The sequence below is a fragment of the Hyla sarda genome, chromosome 9 (genome assembly GCF_029499605.1).
Source record: "Hyla sarda isolate aHylSar1 chromosome 9, aHylSar1.hap1, whole genome shotgun sequence".
In the NCBI taxonomy this organism is placed as follows: Eukaryota; Metazoa; Chordata; class Amphibia; order Anura; family Hylidae; genus Hyla; species Hyla sarda.
The window spans coordinates 103,854,467-103,867,084 of NC_079197.1; the positions used below are offsets into that span (position 1 = coordinate 103,854,467).

Below are 12,618 nucleotides of genomic sequence, written 5' to 3' on the forward strand. Positions count from 1 at the left end.
TTCACAATCACAGCAGGTCTCTGGAGTGAGACAACTTTTGACATCTTTCTGCCAAACCCCTGGCAGAGGCAATTTTAAGATTTTTGACGCTGCGTGCGGCTTTGATCATGGCATGTTAATGCCTGACATCTGTATGATCGGTAATGTCCAGCATTACTAGGGAGCCTAAACTGCTGATAGCAGATGTTACTCGCCAGGTATGAAGCACACTTATGAGTTTGCTTTTTGTAACCCCAAAGGTGACCAGGGCATACATTTCTGGTCTGAGTTGCTAAGGGGAGAACTGGTCTGTTGTCCTTTGTTGACACAAGCGGCACTAGATGTGTCTGACAGAAGCTCATCTTCCATAGGGGCGAGTCAGGGAACATAGCACCCCGCCCCTTATAACTGGATGTGTATGAGCAACAAAAGAGGGAACAATCCTTCCATGTAGTCAACTTACCAAACTGGATGACCACCCTACATGATTCCATATAGGTTTTATGAATCAAACCAAAAGAAACATCATCTATTTTATGTTATGTGGGTAAAATCCTATCAGTTTGACATGAAGGTTAACTATCTGAGTAGAGAAACATCTGCCCCAATAATATGAAATTTGGGGACAGAAACCGATTTCAGTAATGATAAGCTCTGTACAGCACTGAAGAATATGTATAAATATATGAGGATGATAGACTGGCACTACTAAATATCTGATGAAATAAAGTCTTATACTAACTCTTATACTAACCATGGACTGAAGAATATGTTGGTGCTATATAAATAAAGGAATTATACTATATTATTGGTTTTGTGTTCTCATAACTTCTTTTGTGTACTCCAGTTTAGCATTGCATACCAATAACATGCTTGGTTAATTGACTTTGTATTGTTTGAAATAAGAGAACCAGACTGTGAACCCCATGGGGCAAGGATTAATATGTATACATTTACTTTCCCCCACGACGGAGTATGTCACTGCTACCTTCTGGTATTAGCTTTGTTACTTCTATAAGACATTACATGGCTAATAAAAAACACATACACATACTTACAGCTTTCTCGTGTATGAAAAGGTGAGTGTGATCAGGAGTAGCCAGTCTCTATGGTCTGGACAATGTCCACGTCCCTCCCTTCTGAATCTAATAATCAAATGCCTTCCGTGTTCCTGTGGAGTTTGCCAAAAGTCACTAACAGAAAGTTTTCTTAGCCGTGACCTCTGCACCTAGAACAGGTCTGACTAGTTGACTGGTGTAAGCTCTGTCTCATATTCAGAATACATGAGAAAAGTACATAAGGGCAGAGAGGGAGGAAGAGAAAAGAATAACATGTATCCACAACAGAGAGGTCACATGGAAAGGACCTTAGTGTAATGACTTACTTCCTTTATGAGTCCTTAGAGGAAAGAAGCACCCATGGAAATAGCAGCACGGACTGTCGCACTACTGTAGCTTATTGTGACACAGCTTTCACTTCACAACTTATGTGTCATGATTGCTGTATTTATGCAGTAGTAAATAATGGTACACTGCTGCAGCTAGCACGTGTGTGTATATATATATATATATATATATATATATGTGTGTGTGTGGTATGTACAGTAACCCCCCGACCTACGATGGCCCCGACATATGATAAAATCGACATACGATGGCCTCTCAGAGGCCATCGCATGTCGATGTCAGCATCGACATACGATGCTTTTATATGTCGCGGCCATCGCATTAACTGCTATCCGACAGCGCAAAATGCTTAAGCTGCTGTCGGATAGCAGTTTAAGCATCCCTGGCAGGTTCACTTACCTATTCCCGCTGCTCCGGGTCCACTTCGCGATCCTCCGGTGTCTTGCGCATCTTCTCCAGGGTCCGGGCCTTGCTTTCCGGCGTCGTTATTACGTCACTACGCACGCCGCGCCGGCGCAGCAGCGTAATAACGTCACCAGAAAGCGAGGCCCGGACCCTGCAGAAGATGCGCAAGACACCGGAGGATCGCGAAGAAGACACCGGAGCAGCGGGACAGCATCGGGAGCCCCTGGAACAGCAGCGGGAGCGGTGAGGACCTGGTCCGGAGCGGCGGGGACAGGTAAGTACAGCTTCCTATACTTTACATTGCACGGATCCCTGAACATACGATGGATTCGACAAACGATGGGTCGTTTGGAACGAATTACCATCGTATGTTGAGGGACCACTGTATAGTGGAACTTAGCATGAGTTAGGTACACTAGTAGAATTATGAGTTGTACTATGTGTACATGAAACTATATGAAATTAGTGTTGGTATCTTAAGGGACTGTTTCCCTGGAGGAGCTAGTGAGGGGTGACAAAATGTTACTCTCAGAGGAGCTGGGAGAGCCACCAAGAAATAACTACTACAGCACCTGCAAGCAATTGTGTACTTGTGTACAAAGATCGAAGTTTCCTGTACAATGAGCATTTACACTTTCTTAACCTTCCACCATAACTTTATTTAGACACTAGTGTTGAGCGGCATAGGCCATTTTCGAATTTGCGATATTTCGCAAATATATGGACGGATATTCTTCATATATTCGCTAAATTTGCATATTCGTAATATTCACGTTTAATTTTTGCATATGCGAAAATTCGCATATGCAAAAATTTGCATATGCAAAAATTAATATAAGCGAAATTTAGCATATGCAAATATTAGTATATGCAAATTTTCGCATATGCGAAAATTTGTACGCCAGTCTCACACAGTAGTATTAGAGCCTTCTTTACACCACACAAGCTGGAAGCAGAGAGGGATGATCACTGTAATGTGTACTGTGAGAAAAAAAAAAGAATATTCGTAATTGCGAATATATAGTGCTATATTCGCGAATATTGGCGAATTCGCGAATGTGCGATATTCACGAATAAAATTCGCATTGCAAATATTCGCGAGCAACACTATTAGACACACAAATTTTCAGGTGCATTTAGTGCAAATCTGCTGCACGACAAGAAAATATATTACTCTATGGATATATACATTATAACGGTCACACAAGGATCATCAGTCCACCTGTGCTAAAAGTCCATTTGTAAACACGGCTACCACATTAGCCGGGCACACACTTACGAATCTCTTAAGAACCAGGAGTCTCTCGGCCATGGGCCGGGCACAAGCGTGATGGTTACGTTGCATAACTGGAACTTGTCAATGCACAGTCCTGCCAGGTATCTTCTTGAACATGTTGCAACAGTCTGTGAAAGACAAGACACTGAGCCACAAAGTTAAGGCAGGCCTTCACTTGAAACCCCTTCTGATGCCCCACCCTCGCCTGACTAGACTCTTGCCCCGCTGGGACTCAGGACGAGATGAGGACCCCCTGAAAGGGTTGATGGTTGTATCCCAGGCAACATTCGTGAGCCTGGACTGGGATACATAGGGAGTCACATTAACCCTGAAGTTAACGGCTGCTGCTGTAGATGTCTGGGGTGCAATCGTTGGTGCCAGTTGATGCGGCCAAACCTCCTTAGTAGGAATAGGCCGTGGCACTTTTGTAGGTGCCTGGTGGGCAGGCCAAACCTCCGGGCATGGAGTAGGCCTAGGCACATTTTCAGACTTGGTTGGGTGCGCTGGCCCTTTAAAGGAAGCTTGAGTGCGCTGGACCTTTAAATGCAGCTTGACACTTTGGTACGCTGGCCCTTTAAGATGAGCCTTGGCGTCCTGCAACAGGGTGACTTGGGACATGGGGATCTCTGGCTCTGGGCTGGAGGAGGAGGAAAACGCGGCTTCCGCCGGGTACTCACAGTTGATTCCTCCATTGGGATCTCGGCCCAGGACCCCCATGTCCGATGGTGAGGGGACCGTCTCACCGGCGATGCCGCTCTTGAAGTCCCTGGAGATTCCCCTGTCGGGGTGGCCGGCCAGTCGTCGTCATCGGGCAATGGAGGTAGAGTGCAGGTCCCCTCGGTGCTGAGCGACAACCGCTGCAGGCGGTCGGCCAAGTCATGGAACAGTTGCGCTGCGGCCGCAACAACTTTCTGTTGTTCAGGAGCCATCTTGGAACTCCCTCCACGTGGAACGCTGCTCTCCACCATGTCTGTACTGTCCTCTTCCTCATGCAGACTGAAGAGGTCACGCTGCAGTTCTCCTTTTCTATGGGGCTTCTCCAAAATGGCTGCCAACTGGAAGGATGTCATCGGTGCAGCCCCGACTTCCGGTCCCCCGGCAAACAACAAATATGAAGTTAAGTTCCCTTTCGGCTGCGACACATGTACTTGGTGGCCACGCCCAGGGGCGGGTCGTGGAGCAGCACAGGCTTTCTTCGCGCGCTTTTCAGGTAAACAGTTAACCCCTGCAGAGCTGAATGGCCCAGAGGATAGTAGAATGGCTTCGCTACGCACTTTACACATCTTCGCAGCAAATACATTTTTGCCTCTCCCCTTACTTTTCGTGTGCACTTTTTACACACAGTAATATAAGCACAGTCCCGTACACTCGTGTGCGCACAGTTATTCGCTGCTTGGGAAATCTTTTCACAGTACATTAATCACAGTTCTTAATGGCGGAGTAGTCTTTATAATAACGGTGGCAACAGCTGTAGGCACACACCCGTATCCTGTTCTTGACGCCAAAAAGTCTTGTGGTGACTTAGGATGAAGGGAGAACAGGGGTGATGCAGAGCATTGTTGCATGGTTTAGGATTAACCCTTGATTGTCGTGACGCCAGGGTGAGGGCTTCCACTAGATATACATGTCCTACCGCCACCCGTCCCAAGAAGGATAGGGACGGGTGGCGGTAGGACACAGCCGGAATTGTAATAAACTTGAAATAACTTTACTGCAGATTTTATGCAGGTTGAATAACAAACAATCTTTACAGAGGACCGGGACTTAGGCTCCTCACAGGTTGGCTGGGACTTCGTAGAAAATAAGCTTTGATTCCTTTTGTACGCTGTTCCACTGAATTTAGGGGTATGTTTAGGTTCAGTAGTCTTGTAGGATTTGTAGGATGGAGATGGATTAACTCATGGTTTAGAATGCGGCTGAAGTGGAAGGCTTCATGCCTAGCTTGTCTTGAAGCTGTGATAACAGATCTGCTTTCTTTCATATCCAGGATACAAGAGAGAGATTAAGTGGATACAGCATTCTTATATACAGAAGGGGCAGGATCAAAGCTTATTGGTCCCCAAACCTGTCAGTCCTAATACAAAGCATTATGGTTACATCACATGACCTATCACATGACCCAAAGGTCCTTAAATCATAGCATAACACAATTATTAATGATCACATGACCTAAGGTCCTGTACATTAATTACACTATAATAAAATATATTAAATATATACATTTTTAATGACATTAGGAGGCGACTAGGGGTTGACCCACCAGGAAATCCCTACCAGCATGGAGGAACTCTGACTGTGGGGACTTACGACAAAGTTACGGAACCAAGTCCAGTACCGGGACACCACACACATATATATATAATGCATTTGGAAAGTTTTCAGACTCACTTTTTTCATATTTTGTTATGTTGCCTTTCAAAATAAAAATAAACTCCATTTTTTTACCATTATCATACATCCCAACTTTTGTTAGGAACAACAACCACACCCCTAACAACACTCTCGTCCATACCTAAGCACACCCACCCTCCGTCTTCAGTAGTCTCTTGCTGGTAACACACCACAAATTTGCGGTCAACAAACCATTTATTGTTTATGGAGCTGTGCCACTCACAGAGAATGAATTGAGCACTGGTCCACTGCTTTCATTTGGGGGACATTTCTCCTTCATTCTGATGATTGTTAGGGGTCCCACAAGTAAGATCCCCACCCACCACCTACTTATCCCTTATTCTCTGAATAGGGAATAAGTATAAGTTAAGAGAATACCTCTTTAACAGCAATAATATTGTCAGCCTGACACCAGATATTAGGAGGACCACCTGTACTGACTGACTTACAACCAATATCATCACCACGCAGACCATGTAGGTAATTACTGTGCATTTATTACCGTGATGCCCTTACATAATGCCAAAATAATACTGCCACATCAAAACCACTATCATTACCACTACAGACTATATTAGTGATTACAGTGCAGTTACTGTACATTTCGTGAGTCTAAGAAACAGGCCACATACAAAAATCTATGCAGGAGATGGGGGCTGTGGGCAAAGTCTATTTGAGAGGGAGGCCATGAATGCAAGTTTATGTGAGAGGGGATCCCTTGGGGAGCAATGTATGGGGGGGGGGGGGGGTCTTTTGTTCAGATTTGGGATTCATTTTCTGCTTTAACTGGAGCCCACAATTTTCTAGTTTTGCTCCAATGTGATCTCTATCCCTCTTCTGTGGACCATGAAACTTTGGGGTATCAAGCTGAACTGTAGGTAAAGTTTTGGGGCAGAGTATTAGCTGCAGCAGGGGGATGATGATTGTGCTGCTGTATTGGGTGGGAATGACTGTAGAAGTACTACTTAGTATAGATTGTGGTATGCAAGAGAAATCACCTTGAGTGTCTGGTCCAGATGGAGGAGAAAAGTAAGAGAATTTCATAGAAGACGTCACCTGTGTGTCACAGAATGGAATAGTTCTGTACTGAGTGACTGTATCTGACAAGTATAACTTGGGAAGGACATGAACAGAAGATATATATGTATATACACTGCTCAAAAAAATAAAGGGAACACTTAAACAACACAATGTAATTCCAAGTCAATCACACTTCTGTGAAATCACACTGTCCACTCAGGAAGCAACACTGATTGACAATCAATTTCACCTGCTGTTGTGCAAATGGAACAGACAACAGGGGGAAATTATAGGCAATGAGCAAGACACCCCCAATAAAACAGTGGTTCTGAAGGAGGTGACCACAGATCACTTCTCAGTTCATATGCTTCCTGGCTGATGTTTTGGTCACTTTTGAATGCTGGCAGTGCTTTCACTCTAGTAATAGCATGAGACAGAGTCTACAACCCATACAAGTGGCTCAGGTAGTGCAGCTCATCCAGGATGGCACATCAATGAGAGCTGTCCCAAGAAGGTTTGCTGTGTCTGCCAGCGTAGTGTCCAGAGCATGGAGGTGCTACCAGGAGACGTGGAGGAGGCCGTAGGAGAGCATCAACCCAGCAGCATGACCGCTACCTCAGCCTTTGGGCAAGGAAGAGCAGGAGGAGCACTGCCAGAGCCCGCAAAATGACCTCCAGCAGGCCACAAATGTGCATGTGTCCACTCAAATGGTCAGAAACAGACTCCATGAGGGTGGTATGAGGGCCCGACGTCCACAGGTGGGGGTTGTGCCTTCAGCTCAACACTGTGCAGGACATTTGGCAAGATTGGCAAATTCGCCACTCTGTGCTCTTCACAGATGAAAGCAGGTTCACACTGAGCACATGTGAAAAACGTGACAGAGTCTGGAGACACCGTGGAGAACCTTCTGCTCCCTGCAACATCCTCCTGCATGATCGGTTTGGCGGTGGGTCAGTAATGGTGTGAGGTGGCATTTCTTTGGGGGCCGCACAGCCCTCCATGTGCATGCCAGAGGTAGCCTGACTGCTATTAGGTACCAAGATGAGATCCTCAGACCCCTTGTGAGACCATATGCTGGTGCAGTTGGCCCTGGGTTCCTCCTAATGCAAGACAATGCTAGACCTCATGTGGCTGGAGTGTGTCAGCAGTTCCTGCAAGAGGAAGGCATTGATGCTATGGACTGGCCCACCCATTCCCCAGACCTGGATCCGATTAAGCCCATCTGAGACATCATGTTTCGCTCCATTCACCAACACCACGTTGCACCACAGACTGTCCAGGAGTTGGTGGATGTTTTAGTCCAGGTCGGGGAGGACATCCCTCAGGAGACCATCCGCCACCTCATCAGGAGCATGCCCAGGCATTGTAGGGAGATCATATGGGCACGTGGAGGCCACACATACTACTGAGCCTCGTTTTGACTTTCTTTAAGTACATTACATCAAAGTTGGAACAGCCTGTAATGTGGTTTTCCATTTTGATTTTGAGTGTGACTCCATATCCAGACCTCCATGGGTTGATAAATTTGATTTCCATTGATAATTTTTGTGTGATTTTGTTGTCAGCACATTCAACTATGTAAAGACAAAAGTATTTCATACGATTTGTACATTCATTCAGGTCTAGGATGTGCTTTTCCTGGCCAGTTAAACTGTTGTTTGCCGGTTTATTGAAGTGGAAACGTGTCCTGTGGCTTTGTCAAGTATGATCCCAGAGCTATCCCCAGGGAGAATCCCTTACTATATATATATATATATATATATATATATATTGTAAGGATTTCTCCCTGGAGATAGCTCTGGGATCGTCCTTGACACAGCCACAGGACACGTTTCCACTTAAATAAACTGGCAAACAACAGTACTTTATGCAAGTTCGGCTCCTCGCCAGCTTTATTAGACAGGTTGCAGGATAAATAAAAACAGGACAGGAACAAGCAAAACCCTAGACTCTCCAGTCACTAACTAAACAATCCAGCATGTCCTGACTATCAATTGGTGGGCTTTTCCCGGCTAGTTAAACTTATGCCTCCTGCAACCTTCTACTCACTGTTCACACACAGCGTTTGCAACCTCTTGATTTGTGTCTCGTCCACACTTCACTGTTGGGGCCACTCACAGCTCGGGCTGTGTTTTCCTCACGAGGACCCCTGCTTCCCCCCCAAAGCCACCTTGCTGTCTTCTGGGGAGAGCCCAGACTACTCTGTTTGACTTCCTTTTAAACACACTTCCCCTTTCTGCTACCTCCTTAATTAGGCCACCGGTGGAGGTTTCTCCAGGGTTAGCAAGGGAAATACACCTTTCCCTTGCCACACTGTCACTATATATATATATATTAGCAGCAATGTATTCTTATATATATTGTAGCAGCAGTGCATTCTTTATGTATTGTACACATCTTAGTTCCAGTAACATCTTAACATATTTATACTGTTTAGTGGGGGAACATAGGAATATGTAAGATTGCACCTTTCTTTTCAAACAGTGGCTTACTGGCTCACTCTTAGGCCATGTTCACATGGCTGGACCTGTTCAATGTTTCTGCGGATTTCACTTGGAAATACATTGCCGTCTATGGAGATGGTGCATTTCCGAGTGGCTCTAGTGTCGCTGAATTAATCAACATTCCACACATTTTCAGCCGTGAGAACATAGCCTAAGTCTGCACCATCTATTAGTTGGCTTAGATTAAGCTATGTCACAACCTGCTCTCCGGCCAGACACGCTGGCAGTGAGCACTCTCCTTCTGTCCCCTCTCCAGCCGGCGAGGCTGGAATTTGCATTGCAGGACACGCCCGCATGCGAGTCCCAGCCCGACACTTTCCTCTGCGCTCTCCTGCTTCCCCTGTCCTTCCTCATTGCCGACACGCGTGCCCCTGCCTCCTAGGGCTCGTGTGCGCCGGAGCACTCAGATTTAAAGGGCCAGTACCCCCTTAATTAGTGAATTCACCTGCACCTTCTGCTATAAGTTTCAGTTCCTCTCCTCCCATGACTCCCTGCCAGATCTTTGTTATCCTAGTGCCTAGAGAAAGTGTATTCTGTGTTGCCTTGCCGTGTTCCAGACCCTTTCATTCCGTGACCTGACCTTGCTCCTTGCCGCCTGCCTTTAGACCTCCTGCTACGTTTCTGTCTACGCACCTGTGCCGCCAGCCCTGACCTCCTGCTATCCAGACCACGTCTTGCTTAATCCCTCTTGTACCTCGCATCACCTCAGCCACCTGTGTGGTCGAGTCGTGCCAGGGGTAGCGACCTGGGTGCCGCCTGCTGCAGCAAGACCATCCCGCTTTGCGGTGGGCTCTGGTAACAACCAGCAGCACCTTAGACTCCGCTCCCTAGCACGGCCCTTGTCATCTGCCACACAGGTCCAGCGGATCCACTACCTCCAGAGTGTCCTGCCAACTGCAGTGAGTCTTTACGAGCTATAAGATTCTATCTAAATGTTCATTTTTGGCTCATGTTTTCACGAGATCACTCCTCCTTTTTAAATGTGGCAAGAATGGCATAAACAATGGGTAATTTGTGCGTAATTCATTTAAAAAATTTTAGTAAATGGTGTGCTTCACATTTTAATGAAATGTGGTACTAAATAAACAAATGGGAAGATTTGTCAAAAGATTTGTAGAGGAAGAATGTAGCAACCAATCAGATTGCTTCTTTCATTTTTAAAATGGACCTGAAAAATAAAAGAAGAAATATGATTGGTTGCTATAGCAACTGCTCCACTTTTCTTCTGCACAGGTTCTGATAAATCTCCCCCAAATCCTATGAATATCACCCCATTATGACTTTTAATCCTGATTTGTAAAGGATCCCCATTCCCTCTCTGCGTTGCAAAAAAAAAAAAAAAAAAACAGATGCAATGATACAAACAACCACTAGAGGGACCAAGTATAATATACAAAAAATAATAATATGAAAACTAACCAGAATGTCCTAAGGTCAGCTGCAGATGTAGAGAACCTAAATGGGACCCAAGGATATCAGCCACAATATGCAGACTGTCCAGAAATCATTAAAGAAATTATATTATGGCTTATATCTTGTGTACTCACTGTTAGTGACTTTGAATTTGCACTTGTTTACATATCTGTGTATTAAAACTTCACTCTATATACACCAGGGGTCTCAAACTCAAATTATCTGGGGGCCGCTGGAGGTAGAGGCTGGGTGAGGCTGGGCCGCATCAAGTATTCTGCAAAACTTAACAAGTAGTTCCCCCTTATTAGGTAGGCTGCATAAGTCCCCCACATAAGGTAGGCAGAAGTTCCCTTACATTAGGTAGGCAGCAGTTCCCCCATATTAGGTAGGCAGCATAAGTCCCCGACATTAGGTAGGCAGCAGTTTCCCCACATTAGGTAAGCAGCAGTTCCCTCACGTTAGGTAGGCAGCATATTCCCTCTACATTAAGTAGGCAGCAGTTCCCCCACATTAGGTAGGCAGCAGTTTCCCCATATAAGGTAGACAGCATAGTTCCCCAACATAAGATAGGCAGCATAGTTCCCGAACATAAGGTAGGCAGCATAGTTCCCCCATATTAGGTAGGCAGCATAGTTCCCCCATATAAGGTAGGCAGCAAAGTTCCCTCACATTAGGCAGACAGTGGCCCCCACAGACATACAGCGTCCAGCTATACAGTAAATGGCTGGAGGCTGTTTGTCTGTGTACTGCCCCGCTTCGGTGCTCCGACTACTGCTCCTCCGGTCCACGTTCAGGATCTATTCTACTTCTATGGCCTATGGGCACCATTCCCCATGCAAGATCAATAATATGATATTGTAAACAGTTCATGCAATTCTGCACGCAGCAATACCCAAAAAAATTTGTTTACATTTTTTATTTGAATGATGGGAAAAGAAGCGTGATTAAAATTTTTATTGTGTAGGTCATTTTAAATTTTTGTTTATTTTTTTGCACTTTCTTTCAAATCAATCTTTGATTACACACATCAATGCAATACACATGGATTGATGTGTGTGTGTTAGTAGATACACTATATGGCAGGCCCAGAGACCTTTGGAAGGTAACCCATTGGCACCCTATAATTGCATTGCGGTGGTGCCAACTTGAGATTTTACACCTGCCAAACCACTGCCTACATGCCGTGATCGCTAGTAAAATCCTAAAATTTGCAGGCAAGTGATAGAAATAAGATACTATATGACCCAGGCGTTTTTAATTAGCAGGAGACTGCATAGGGTTTCCTCCTAGCACTCTCCCAGCCCTCTGGCAGGTAGCACTAGGTAGGTATTCACATTGGTGTGGTTGTACTGCAGCAGTTATTGTTACTGTGATGCTATGTCTGTGGGGTGGTGTGGCCTGGAGCCAGGGGCTTGGTCGGGCAGCAGTGGGGCTGCCAGGCCACTGGGTTGCTCCCCCTGTGGGCATGGTGTTGCGGTGGTGGTGGCTGCCACCCGGCGTTACGCCAATGTTGGGTTAGGGACCCACACTAAATTGGTTGGCCTTGACGTGGCGAGTGGGCTTGTACTTTTTGATAAAAATGTATACTAACAACAGTGTTTGAATTTATGCTGAAAAGCAAGCAGATCAAAATACAAATTGTGAATGTGCGGCTGTGTTTCTTTTTATCTATTTTTGTTTTACAGATGTAAGATACTGCTAGCACCCACCACATATGAAGCAGGCTCAGCTCTTGAGCACGCTCCATATGTAGTGAACACCCAGCTACTGTAAAAAAAGAATATGGGTGGCTACTAAGTGCTTAATTTATGCAAAGACTGACAAAAAGCCAGTGAGCATATAAGGCTTAAAAGATCCATGTCCTTAAGAGTTTAATTTGCAGCTGGATTCACACATGCCCTTTTAATTATTTCCCTCTCTTAGCAAAATTTGTTTTATCTCTATTTACATAATAGGCATACATGTATTTTACCACTAGGGGGCTCTCTAGAGCCAGTAATATACTAAAAGAACACTATACTACAAGATGACAACACAAAGCAATATCCGTCTATCTGTTGTCAAATGTGGGCAATAATCAGGGTTGCAGTGTAGAGATAGCCTTAAAGGGGTATTCCAGGCAAAAACGTTTTTTTATATATCAACCGGCTCCGGAAAGTTAAACAGATTTGTAAATTACTTCTATTAAAAAATCTTAATCCTTCCAATAGTTATTAGCTTCTGA

The 12,618-nt window shown here is 45.1% G+C and overlaps 1 protein-coding gene across 3 annotated transcripts in view; it reads right to left on the minus strand.

The window, feature by feature from the left end:
- The window catches only part of SOWAHD (sosondowah ankyrin repeat domain family member D), a 53,673-nt gene that overhangs the window by 12,797 nt on the left and 28,258 nt on the right, over positions 1-12,618 (minus strand). Inside the window, exons 2-3 of one of the 3 annotated variants that reach the window (XM_056541179.1) lie at positions 3,070-3,194; positions 1,038-1,150 (exon numbers count right to left, since the gene is read on the minus strand). The exons of the other annotated variants lie outside the window; for them this stretch is intronic. The gene's annotated coding sequence lies outside the window, so the exon portion shown is untranslated. The remainder of the gene's footprint in view (positions 1-1,037; positions 1,151-3,069; positions 3,195-12,618) is intronic. 3 annotated transcript variants of the gene reach the window in all.